Raw genomic sequence first — 12,001 nt, forward strand, 5'->3', positions numbered from 1 at the left:
TTTATATATAAATTTTTTGATAGATCTAATACGCCTAAATTTTTAATGAGAGAGCTAGGTATAATGCCAGTAGCCGAAATAACGAATGGTAATATTTTTATAGTCTGAGAATGCCAAATTCTTTTTATTTCGTTTCCTAAATCTGTGTATTTTCTTATTTTTTCATTAACAGATTTTTGAATGTTACAGGAATTTGGAATAGTGTTACAGGAATTTGGAATAGATGTGTAATATAAATATAACGACAAAATGCGACACTATTAGCATTTTTATGAACACGTATCCCGCCGTCCTCATAACTTATTCGCCTGCAGCCTGCAGTTTCGTTCTTATCAGGGAAACAAATAACTGAACGAATAAACTAAAAACCAGATTTTTCATAAATTAGCAATATTTTATGTCGGTAAGTTTTCTCCGTGCATATAGTCCATTTTAAATACCGATCAGGTATCAAACCATGTCCTTGCAACAATACATAAAACATCTCACAAGAAGATGGTCCAGTGAGGGGGTTCACTCTCGAGTTCTCAGCACGCTTGACTCGCCTCGCAGCGGGAGGTCTATAAAACTCCCATCAGTTTCAGGGTTAGCGACGTACGTTATAATACAACGATAATTAACGACTCTAAAAGCAATTTATTACGAAGATCCTTGTTGTTATCGCGGTACAAATTAATTTAATGTCATTTGACTTGTGATGAGTTTGTTAGCAGTTCGAGTGAAAATGTTTAGTGTTAAATTTTTTAAACTCAGTGTTTATAAAATCAAATTCATTTTCGAATGCGAATTTTTTAATTGTAAAAAACAAAAAGCTTTTATAATATTAAGTTATTTATATATATATTCATTTTAGGTTAAATAAGGTTAAGCCAAAAAAGTTTCGCATTCTGAATTTCTACCGATTTATAAGATATTCCCCTTGAACACTTTAAGTTTGTAAGTTCTTGAAAAAATATATGTCATTTTTGAAGATAATATGTGTAGATTTGTAGAGCATAAACAGTAATTATCTGATCGAAAACAACTCGATGATTTGATCGAAAACAACTCGATCAAAATAAAGTTGTCATCAACATCTCGACCCTTGCGTTGAGCCCAGACGCAACTTCTGTGCTGGCAAAGGGGATGAATTTTGCAGTGGCCCCCAAAAAGATACCTGTGGAATCCATCGTATGTGGTGTAGAGACTGCACTACATACAATGATGAAAGTACACAAAATGTCAGAGGTGCAAGCAGAGGACATCCGGCAAGAGACTTGCCATATTTTGAAAAGGGCTGAAATACCCCGCCCCAATATCACGAAAGGAGAGTTTGCGGCCCTAAAAGAACTACGCGCCAATGAGGAAATCTTGGTTCTGCCAGCCGATAAAGGAAATGCCACTGTTGTGATTAATACGGCAGACTACACAAAGAAGATGGAAGACCTCTTGTGCGATTCAGGCACCTATAAGAAGATTAAAAACAACCCCACCAACAAGATTGACATAAAGACAAGGGAACTAGTGAAAGCTTCTAGCATCAGGAAAGAGGATTGGCCTAAGCTTTTTGTAAAAGCCTCTAGAACTCCTGCCCTGTACGGTCTCCCGAAAATACATAAAAAGGAAATCCCAATGAGACCAATTGTCAGCGCTATTGGTGCTCCTACATACAAACTTTCCCAATACCTCTCAAGATTACTGCAGATACAAACTGGAAAAACCGAATCTTGGATTAAGGATTCTACAGATCTGATTAGTAAGCTCAAGAAAGTTAAGACTGAGGAAGGAGATATTCTGGTCAGCTTTGACGTCGTGTCACTTTTCACAAATGTGCCTCTAGAAGACTCCATGACAATGCTCAGGGAGATATATGAGGAAGACATTTGCAAACTTTTTGAACACTGCCTCAAAACGGGATATTTTGCGTTTCAGGGTGAACTATTTGAGCAATTGGAGGGAGTTGCGATGGGCAGTCCGTTATCGCCAGTACTAGCCAACTTTTTTATGGAGAAGTTTGAAGAAGTGGCACTCGACACAGCTTCGGCTGTCCCTAAAGTATGGTGGCGCTACGTCGACGATGTCTTCGCCATTTGGCCTCATGGAACGGAGAAACTAAACGAATTCCTGGACCATCTTAATTCTCTCCACAGCAAAATTAAATTCACAATGGAACTGGAAAACGAAGATAAAATCCTGCCTTTTCTAGATGTGGAGGTGATGCGAAAAAGCGATGGTAGCCTAGGGCATACTGTATATAGGAAACCAACCCATACGAATCGGTACTTACACGCTGATTCGCACCACCACCCAGCGCAGAAGAGAGGACTTATCCATACATTGGTGACCCGAGCGACCAGAATATGTGAAGAACATAAAATCGGAGCGGAACTTACGAAGCTGACCGATGCACTGGAGCGTAACGGCTACCCAGCAAATCAGACAAGGCAAATCATAAGAGCCAAATCTGCACCAAACGAAGACAGAATTGAACAAGAGTCGAAAGGCTGTGCCTTCCTGCCTTATGTGCACAATGTGACAGACAGAATTGCCAGGCTATTGAGAAAGGAAAATATCAAGACTGTCTTCGGAACAACAACAAAGATACAGGACTTACTGAGGTCTGCAAAGACTAAGTTTCCTCTGGAAACAGATGGAGTATATAAACTCAGCTGTTCCGGATGTGACAAGGTCTATGTAGGCCAGACAGAGCGGACTATCTCCAAAAGGATTTCAGAACACTTCAGAGCCTGTAAACTCGGCCACCCTGACAAATCGGCAATTGCCGAGCATTTAATTGACACCGGGCATTACTTTGGATTTGTTCCTGAAATCCTGGGGAGACCCAAAACTTATAGAGCACGGCTGATTACGGAGGCCATTGAAATACATAAAAATCCCGTAAACATTAATAGAGACGATGGAGCTAAGCTCAATAGTTCTTGGTATCCGGTAATTGACGGATACACCAGAGCTAAACGAAGAAAACCACTTTAAATAAAAAAATAAAAAATAATTCGTTAATGTTAGCTCAGAGGGTTGGAGCTGGCAACACGGTATCACAACCTCATACATAAGCTCACATTTTTACACAACCTCAAATAACACATCTGCCCTGATGATGGACACTGCAATGCTGTCCGAAACGTTGGCTAAAGAAGGAGTTAGCGCAACACGGCATAACACCCCAAAAACAAATAGCAAAAATACTTTTGGCCGTGAAAATCTTAAATCATTTTTGAGTAATTATCTGAAATTCCTAAAAAATTCTTGAAAAGTTTAGCTCAGAAAAATATTAAAAAGCACATTTTGTTGTGTAATTTAATGTATTACAGGTATGAAGAAAATCATAGTTTATTTTAGGCCAGAGATTTTTCTTCTACTTTAAACGAGTCGTATTTTCACAATTTTTTTTTTTTTTAAATTCGTGTTTTTTTTATTTATTTGGTAAAATATTTTTTTGCATTTCATAGTTATCCAGTAATGTTGGCCTCACTGGATGGTTTACCCATGCTGAGGCCTCTTTTTACATTTGTATTTACATATACTCCCCTCCGAACCATCTTCTTCTTCATTTTGAACACGGAGTTTTGTAATACAGGGTTTTCCAATAAGAGATGTTATTTTGAATAGCCCTGCTATTTCGGTAGATGTTATTTTTTGACATTTGACAAGTAAAAACTAAGCCATTAATAAAAATGGAACAATAGACGCTTCAACAACGCATTGAAATTATTAAAATTCACTTGAGTGAATCAAATGCAAATCATCTTGAGTGATGAGGCCCTTTTCCACCACTGTGACTTCGTAAACAAGCAAAATCGTCGCATCTGGGGCTCGGAAAACCCAAGAATTATTGTTGAAAAGCCTTTTTATCCTCAACGTATGACTGTTTGGTGCGGTTTATGGTCCGGCGGAGTCATTGGACCTTACTTTTTCGAAAATGAGGCTGTAGCAACAGTTACGGTGAATGGATTGCGCTATCGAGAGATAATTAATGATTTTTTATGGCTGGAATTGGATGGTATTGATCTGGACAACGTTTAATTTCAACAAGACGGCGCTACGTGCCACACAAGCAACGAAACCACTGATTTTTTACGATTAAATATCAAAATAACACCTCTTATTGGAAAACGCTGTATCTTAAAACAAAAAAATAGGTGAAGGGAATAGGAAAAGGAATTTAGGATAAAGATAGGAGATTCTCCTGAAACATTCTATACTCATGCATTAATTTATAAAAGTACTTATACTTCGATTCTATACAAAATATAAGTATCACGAAATTGTGTGTTTTGAATAATTTTAGTTCAATATACAAACAGATGAAAAAAAAAATCGGTTTATCGTGTTAATCTTGACGGTATGTAGATTTTTATGAAATTTGTGAGCTATTTATTTAAATAATATTTAATAGGATTTGTTTAGACATACGAGTATAAACGAAATATTAAACATTTTACTCAAATGAAGTTGTAGAATTTTATGTATTTAGTGTAATTTGTAATGTGAAAATTTAGTTTTATTTAAGTAAGTAGGCCTCCGTGATCGAGGGTTAAATCTCTCGTCTAGTAAGTCGAAAGTAGCGGGTTCAATTTCCGGCGTGCGCACGTAAATTTAATTTTATGAATTTGTGTTATTTCAGAATTTAGTTACTCATTTAAAATAACAAATAGTATACTTACAGCACGTTACAGGGTGGAAAATGCTTTAAATATCGCCCTGCTGTAAGACCACCATTCGCAAATGAAACGTTTCTTGAAAAGAATTTAGACGTTTTTGGTGAAAATAGCTGTTTATTCCCCTACCTTCCTGGTACCCACCTCCTTTCCCTTCACACAACCTTAAGCCGCACAACATACCCCAATTAGGAATGCCATAGTCTAACTGGCTCCAAACAGTTGGGAGTAGTTGAGACTCTTGTCCGGTAATCGTAAAAAAACAGTTGTACGGTGTCAAAGAACTTTGTTAGTTTTTAATATGAAATTTAAAAAATTATCTTTGATTTGCACACAAAATACGTTCGATTTTTTAATGCCAAAGGTTATAAGTTTCACCTAAAAACCCTAAAATATAAATATTTATTTATTATTTATGTTGGCGTCCCTGATGATTTATCCGCAATGCGCGGTTCGTGAATTGTAATGAATTTTAATTAACGCTCTCCGTTTTGCAGCCAGATCTCAGACGCAGTGGATGGTGTCCAAAAGTTTTCACATTCGAAAGAAAAAAACAACGAATTCAATAAATTACTCCGAAAATCATGTTTTTTGGAAATTGAGGAACCATTAAAATCTTCAGTGGTAGCGTCCATTGTACAAATATACAAGTAATGTACAAGTAATAAAATAAACTTTATTTTAAACCATCATTAAAAAACTCCTTTCCTTTCAATCGAAATGCTCTATTATTAGAGTAAAGTCATTTAGCATACTGATCGACGTGAACAGAAGGAAAGTGAACTCAGGTGGTAAGTATTTCTGTTTTGCAATAAAATCCAAATTAATTGAATAATTCTAAACGTATCCAAAAATTAACATCTGTTTTTGAAAGGTGATAAAATACAAAATATTAAAATTTGGAATGCAAACAATATGTGTTTTAAAACTCCCACCTTCACCTTAATAGAAATATTATAGTTTTGTCATTTTATCGTTCAAATTGCTAGTTTTTCTGTGATTAACGTCTAGATTTGAATATAAAGCATGGTGTTTTTTTTTTAACACCGTTTTTATCATATTTCTACAGAACGAATTCCATGAGACCATTTGAACTGTTCCCAAAAGCGTACAAATTAGCCTGGTTAACAAGTAGATTACATTATTATTTATGGAAATTAACAAGCAGAAAATTAACTTACTTGTAATGTTGTGTTTTACTCTCGTCTATAAATAAAAAAGGTATTAGAGATAATACTGTAATAAGTGATGTGTAAGTACCATAGTTATAAACAAAAATATACCACTCTGAGAAGGACGTAATTCTCTGAAACCGGTCCGGTTAGTTCAAATAAAAAGTGGAATAAAGTTGGTTTTAATTATCTCATTAAAAGGATTCCACCATGAATTAGCTGTTCCAAAAGTAGTAATTTTTCAAGGCAGGTTCGATTATATTTTTACGCGAGTGTTTGTGGAACACGTTACCTGTTTTATGGCGTCCGTTAACTTGATTCCCTGTCATCTTTAATTCTCATGTTGAAATGTCAATCCCCTCAATAGGAAATCGAGTTCATTGCAAAAAGATTTAATCATTATATTATTAGTTGGCAACAAGAATTGTATTAATTTATTGATATACACCAAGAAAACAGCGGCGTTTATTTTATATGAAGCGACTTTCCTTCCAGTTGGCTTTCTACCTAGAAATAATACAAGTGGTTCTCGTAACTGTCGGCTGTCTGGGATGAGGTTTTATATGGAAATTGGTAATTTATGAAGAAGTCGTGTTTATTCAGCAGCCAGTGAGTGCAACGATATACAAGCAGATAGCTCACCGTAATGACTACAAGTATACCATATATGGATAAATTGTGAAATTAGCAAGGTTTGTACAAATGTACAATAAACACGACAAACAAACAATAAATTTACAAATTACTTTTCTTGCTTTACTTTAATTTTATCTTTCGCGTGATACTACACAGAAGATAAAACTGTCCAGAGCGAGTGGTACAAGGTAATCCGTTTTCGGGAACTAAAATAAATCCATGTGCTTATGAAAGTGGGGAAGGGTGGCAAGAAGGTTAATAAGACGTGAGTAGTCTTCCACAAATGAGATACTGTTGTAAATTCCATGTGCTAATGAAATTATATAGATTATATAGACTATATAGGCCCAGAAAATAATTATTTTCTCCTCCTCCTTGGCCTCCTATCTGGAGTTGAAGTAATAAGCATATATTTTTTATCTCTTTCATCTAATATTACGGAGATAATATTCAGTTTCAGAATTCAGAAGTTGAGTTATCTAATTATTTGAAAAGTTAAACTTAATATTTCCGAGCCGCCATTACATCGCCATCGCCAATGTAAATTAAATAGTATAGCCACTGGTTGCCAAAAGGTTTGCATTTCCTGTCGAGAATCTGAATCATAATAAATAATAATAAATAATAAATAATCATAATCATTCGATCACAGAATTTGCTCGACATCTCGCTTCTTCTTATATTCTCTTTCTTCGATATTTTACACCAGTATAATACGCGATGTGAATATTTACAGCAAAATTATAAACCTCCTTCAAAGTAGGTTGTTAAATTTAGATGTAAATTTTAAAATAAATTATGAGGGCATTTTTGAGTATTTTTTAGTGACAAAATGATCATTGGACAGCTTATTTAACATACTAATTTTGGCTGTCGGTGATATAATGATTCTGCGTTATGCATTACCTTTTAATATTGCAAATTAGAACTACTTATCAATAAAGATAAAATAGGTGCAAAAATATTTTCTGAGCAATAATAATGCTTTATTCGAAATGCATGTATTGTTTACATTTTTGACAGATATTGTTGTTATTTTTCACATGTTTCACGAGTTAAGGCGATGCCATACGTAGTAATGCAAAATCATGTGTTTTTGGTTTCAAAATTTGGTCGCCTAGAAATATTTCAGATGCTTTAATTAAATACTGCGAGTAGAATACATTTTGGCCTTTGAAACAATCGAGTATTTTTTAGATAAGTCTTTTTATTAGCCCAGAAAAAAATAATGTATAGGCCTATGAAAACTGCTTTAAAGTTCAAAATTTCCTACTTACGAACCAATTTTCGGTTATGGTTTTAATGTATAATGTGGCAAATTAAATTATTTATAAAATGATCGAAAAAAAAAATTTATGCCTGAACATCCACAAAACTAAAATAAAAGGTACTTTTTTGCCATGTTTTTTTCTTGCATAAATCAAAACAGGCGGATGGTGTTAAGCGGGAATTTAAACCTTATCGCCATCTACGTTAGGGTTGTTATTGATAGCTGCTCAATTTAAAATATTACACGACGTAGTGGATTGCCTTAACTAACCGATTTCATTCGAAAGGTAAATTTCTAATCGTTTCTTCTCTGATCAGTTATTATTATTTAGTTTTTGAAAGGCTTGGATCCTGAAGCAAAACTAACTTGGAACACCGAGTGCTTGCGCAAATATTGCTACAAACAACGTGGAAAACAGACAAAAAGGAAAGAGAAATAGACAAATGAACCAGCAAACGGCGGAGAGTTAAATATTGTAAACGTTGTCAAATTCCCCGTCATGCACGCATTTTTTTCTTTCAAAACAACACCTGATTTCAACTTAATTACTAATGGAAAAAAAAACTATTTAATTTGGGCTTAAAAATACGCAATAGGCTTAAGGGTTATTATTTTAATAATTTATACGTATTTCCTAACTTTCAAACGGCGATCTGTTAAAACACGTAAAAATTTGAAATTATATTAAAAAAAATTGAACTTTAATGCATCTTTTACTATCTCAACTTTCTTCATGGATACGGCCTAATACCAACGCGCGGATAAGAACAAAACCCGATTATAACAGTATAGGTGATGATAATACTATTTTATGTTTCCATAGAAAGCATTCACTTTGTGTTTTGACATTTTATTAAAAAAAAACAAGTAATTTTGACAGTAGATATTTTCACATGAAAACGGGTCGTTTCTATGACTCGTTCTTGAGTTGAACAGCTCGGATGTGGAATGATTTGCCAGCCTCTGTGCTTCCTCCCTCCTACAACTTGTGTCTCTTCAAAACTCAGGTTCACATTTTCTTTTCCTCAAAATGACCTTCCACACAGCATTCTCAAAGAGGGGCTTGAAAACCCACTGCACAGCCTTAAAAAGTGAACTTCTACTGGCACAAAAAAACTTTTGTCAACAAATTTATTTAAATTTATTCACCAACCGGTTTCGTCGTCATTAGCAAAATGACGGTAAAAATTAAAATGTATATTTTTAAACTGTTTAATTGAAATTAAAAAATATATTTTTTCGTAGGAAGCAATCACTTTGTGGTTAGACATTATATATTAAATCAAATAAAACACTTTGTTTATTAACCACGACTTTTTATTATTACATCTACCGGTTTCTGGCCTTTTATACAAACAATACCCTAGGAAAATTTTTAATTAATACTAAGGACAATGATGACATACTAAGCCATTCGGGTATTTATAAACTCAATTGTAGTGATTGTCCCGCCTTTTACATAGGTAAAACATCGCACAATGTAAACACCAGAGTGAAGGAACATGTACGGTGTTTAAATGGTAAAGGTTTTTCGGAACTCGCCAACCATTTAATATCAGCAGACCATAGATTTAATAAAATAACAGGTACTAGCCTCTTACATAAAAATAGTATAGGCATTAGGTTAGACAATTTAGAATCACTAGAAATCAGGAAATCTATAAACAGTAACTTGTCAGACCATTTATTAAATACACAAATTAACTTATCTAATCAAAAAAACACATTCTATAGTCCTATATTTAACTTGTTTCCCACAATCCATTCCACTCCTTAATAATATGTTTATGTTTTTTCTTATGTCTTTAAAATGTATTATTATATGTATAATTCATGTAAAATTGCTTTTTTGTACTTTGTTATTATATATCTTTAATTCACTATGCCTATGTGATATTTGACTCCTCCCTCTTTTATAATGTGTTATATTCTGTCTCCCTCTGCTTTCTTATAAATATGCATCACCTCTGTCTTAGTTTTTAGTTATATTTCACATCCTGATGAAGCTCGACTGTAGCGAAACCGGTAGATGTAATAATAAAAAAGCCGTGTTTAATAAACAAAGTGTTTTATTTGATTTAATAAAAAAAATTATCTTCAGCCGAGCGAAACCGGTTGTCAAATGACTTAAAATAAATTAATGGGCGGAAAAAAAGTGCTTGTTTCAATCAATAAACCAATATTTTAGATATTTTTTTTTATTGTTTTCAATTATAGTAAATTTAGTAACTGCTATAGGGTTGAGAAGAGAGGGTGGACCGCCGAATATTTCGATCTTTGCTCATTTATATTCATACACCGTCTGTTATATACTCTTCCGCTAGTCTGACTCATAATGAGTTGTGTAATATTATGTACACCAGCGCATTCACCGCTTTTTTTTCTTATGAAAAGATGTATTTTCTCACGGAGAAAAATTAGTTTTGCTAATTTGTTAGGAATCTCTAAAAATTATTCGTAATCCAAACAAAAACGGGATTCCAGGCCTTTAACGATTGAATTGCTAGGTTTTCTGATGAACTTTCATTAAAATACAAATGTATTATCACGATGTCGCAACACGTGTTCATAAAAATCCGAATATTTTCGCATTACGTCATTATATGTGCATGATTTATAACACGTGTTCCTAAATATTAGGAATTTACTAAAAGTTTATCAGGAAACGGCTTGTCTTACTATTTTTAACCGAATTTCTAATAATTTTAAGAGATTATTAATAAATTAGCAATATTCATTTTTCTCACTGCTTTGTGATATTTTGATATCTCTACATTCCGGGAACGTCATTTCAGTTGAGCCAAGAAATACTGCCACTTATTGCCAATCATCATTGTGCCATAGAAGTTTACTTTTCAGGGCTGTGCCGTGGGTTGTCCATTGACAAAGGACGGTCAAACAATGTCCGTCAATAATCAGGCGTGAAGACACCCCTGGAACAAATTCACACCTTTACGTGTTGACATCTTGTAATTTAAAGTTTCTGGGGTGAAAAATCTATATTAAAACAACTACAGGGTTACAAAAACTACTATTTAAATATTTTTTTAAATATTTTAACGTTATCATTTATTTTGTCTTGTCGACTCCAAAAACATATATATTTATACGCACGCATTTTTTTCTTTTCGAATTAAAACTTGACTTCAACTTAATTACTAATTGAAACAACTATTTGATTCGGGGTTAAAAAAGCACAATAGGTTTGAGGGTTGTTAATTTGGGTTATTTTAATATTAATGTTATACATTAAGGAGATACCTATTTAAACAGGTAATGTAATATCTGATCTAAATAAACGCTAAAATCTTGAGAATCTAAAACATGAGTCACAACTGCACCCAACCGTCTGGAGCCATTGAGTCTATGGCATCCGCAATTGTGGTATGTTGTGAGACTGAAAGTAATTGGGAAGGGAAGGAGATGGGCATAAATTAGTATTTATTTCACATGATTGCGCAATGTCTTCCTGGAGCGTCCTCAACTCTTTCTACCATTCATTAATGAATACCACATTGTTATTGTTAAAAAATAAATTTTATCGACTTTAATTCGACTAGTGTAGACAAACATATGTGCAGGGAAATCAACTGAGATTTACCAGGAAATAATATCGTACACCTGATGAAAAGTAAAGAAGATCATATCTTTCGTTCTCCAACGGGGCTCCGAGCTACGTCACGAGCTTGCGACCGGCCCGATGCGTTTTTTTTCCGAAAAGTACCTGGATGGGTGAACCTTGTTAAATATATTTTATATGAACCTTTGGTATATACAATATAATACTTTCTTAATCTGAAAAAAAAATTTCAATTTTTGTAAATCGATAAACCTATGATAAACAACAGGAGACATTTATCATATTTTCCCATTTAATATAATTCACCAACAATTGTTTGACTGTAGGTACCTGAATAAAAAAAAGAACATTTTACTTTTTTAAAATTGATTTTGTGAGTTAATTTGTAAACACCGAGTATTTCAGTACATCACTGGATATTTACTGAATGAGGTCCGTAATGAGAGAAGAGAAGGGAAGAATGGGCATAGAGTCCCTTAGACCTAAAGCTGTCTGAGAGACAGGAATGTCACCTTTAAATTAGTTCCATCACCCATTCGTCGCGGGTACTTAGGCCCTGAGGCCCTTAGGTCCTGGAACCCTGCTGGAATTACTTCCTTACCCATATTAGGTACTTCATTCAATACCCTGAATACGTTATTGAGCCTCAAAATTATTATCAAGATTTATAATTTTGAAACGTTCA

At 34.0% G+C, this 12,001-nt stretch overlaps 1 protein-coding gene across 1 annotated transcript in view; it reads right to left on the minus strand.

Annotated features, from left to right (window-relative positions):
* Wnt10 (Wnt oncogene analog 10) overlaps window positions 1-12,001 on the minus strand; it is an 83,129-nt gene that overhangs the window by 43,509 nt on the left and 27,619 nt on the right. The gene's annotated exons all lie outside the window — the stretch shown is intronic.

The sequence above is a fragment of the Hesperophylax consimilis genome, chromosome 4 (genome assembly GCF_061612785.1).
Source record: "Hesperophylax consimilis isolate HC1 chromosome 4, BYU_Hcon_1.0, whole genome shotgun sequence".
NCBI classification, from domain to species: domain Eukaryota; kingdom Metazoa; phylum Arthropoda; class Insecta; order Trichoptera; family Limnephilidae; genus Hesperophylax; species Hesperophylax consimilis.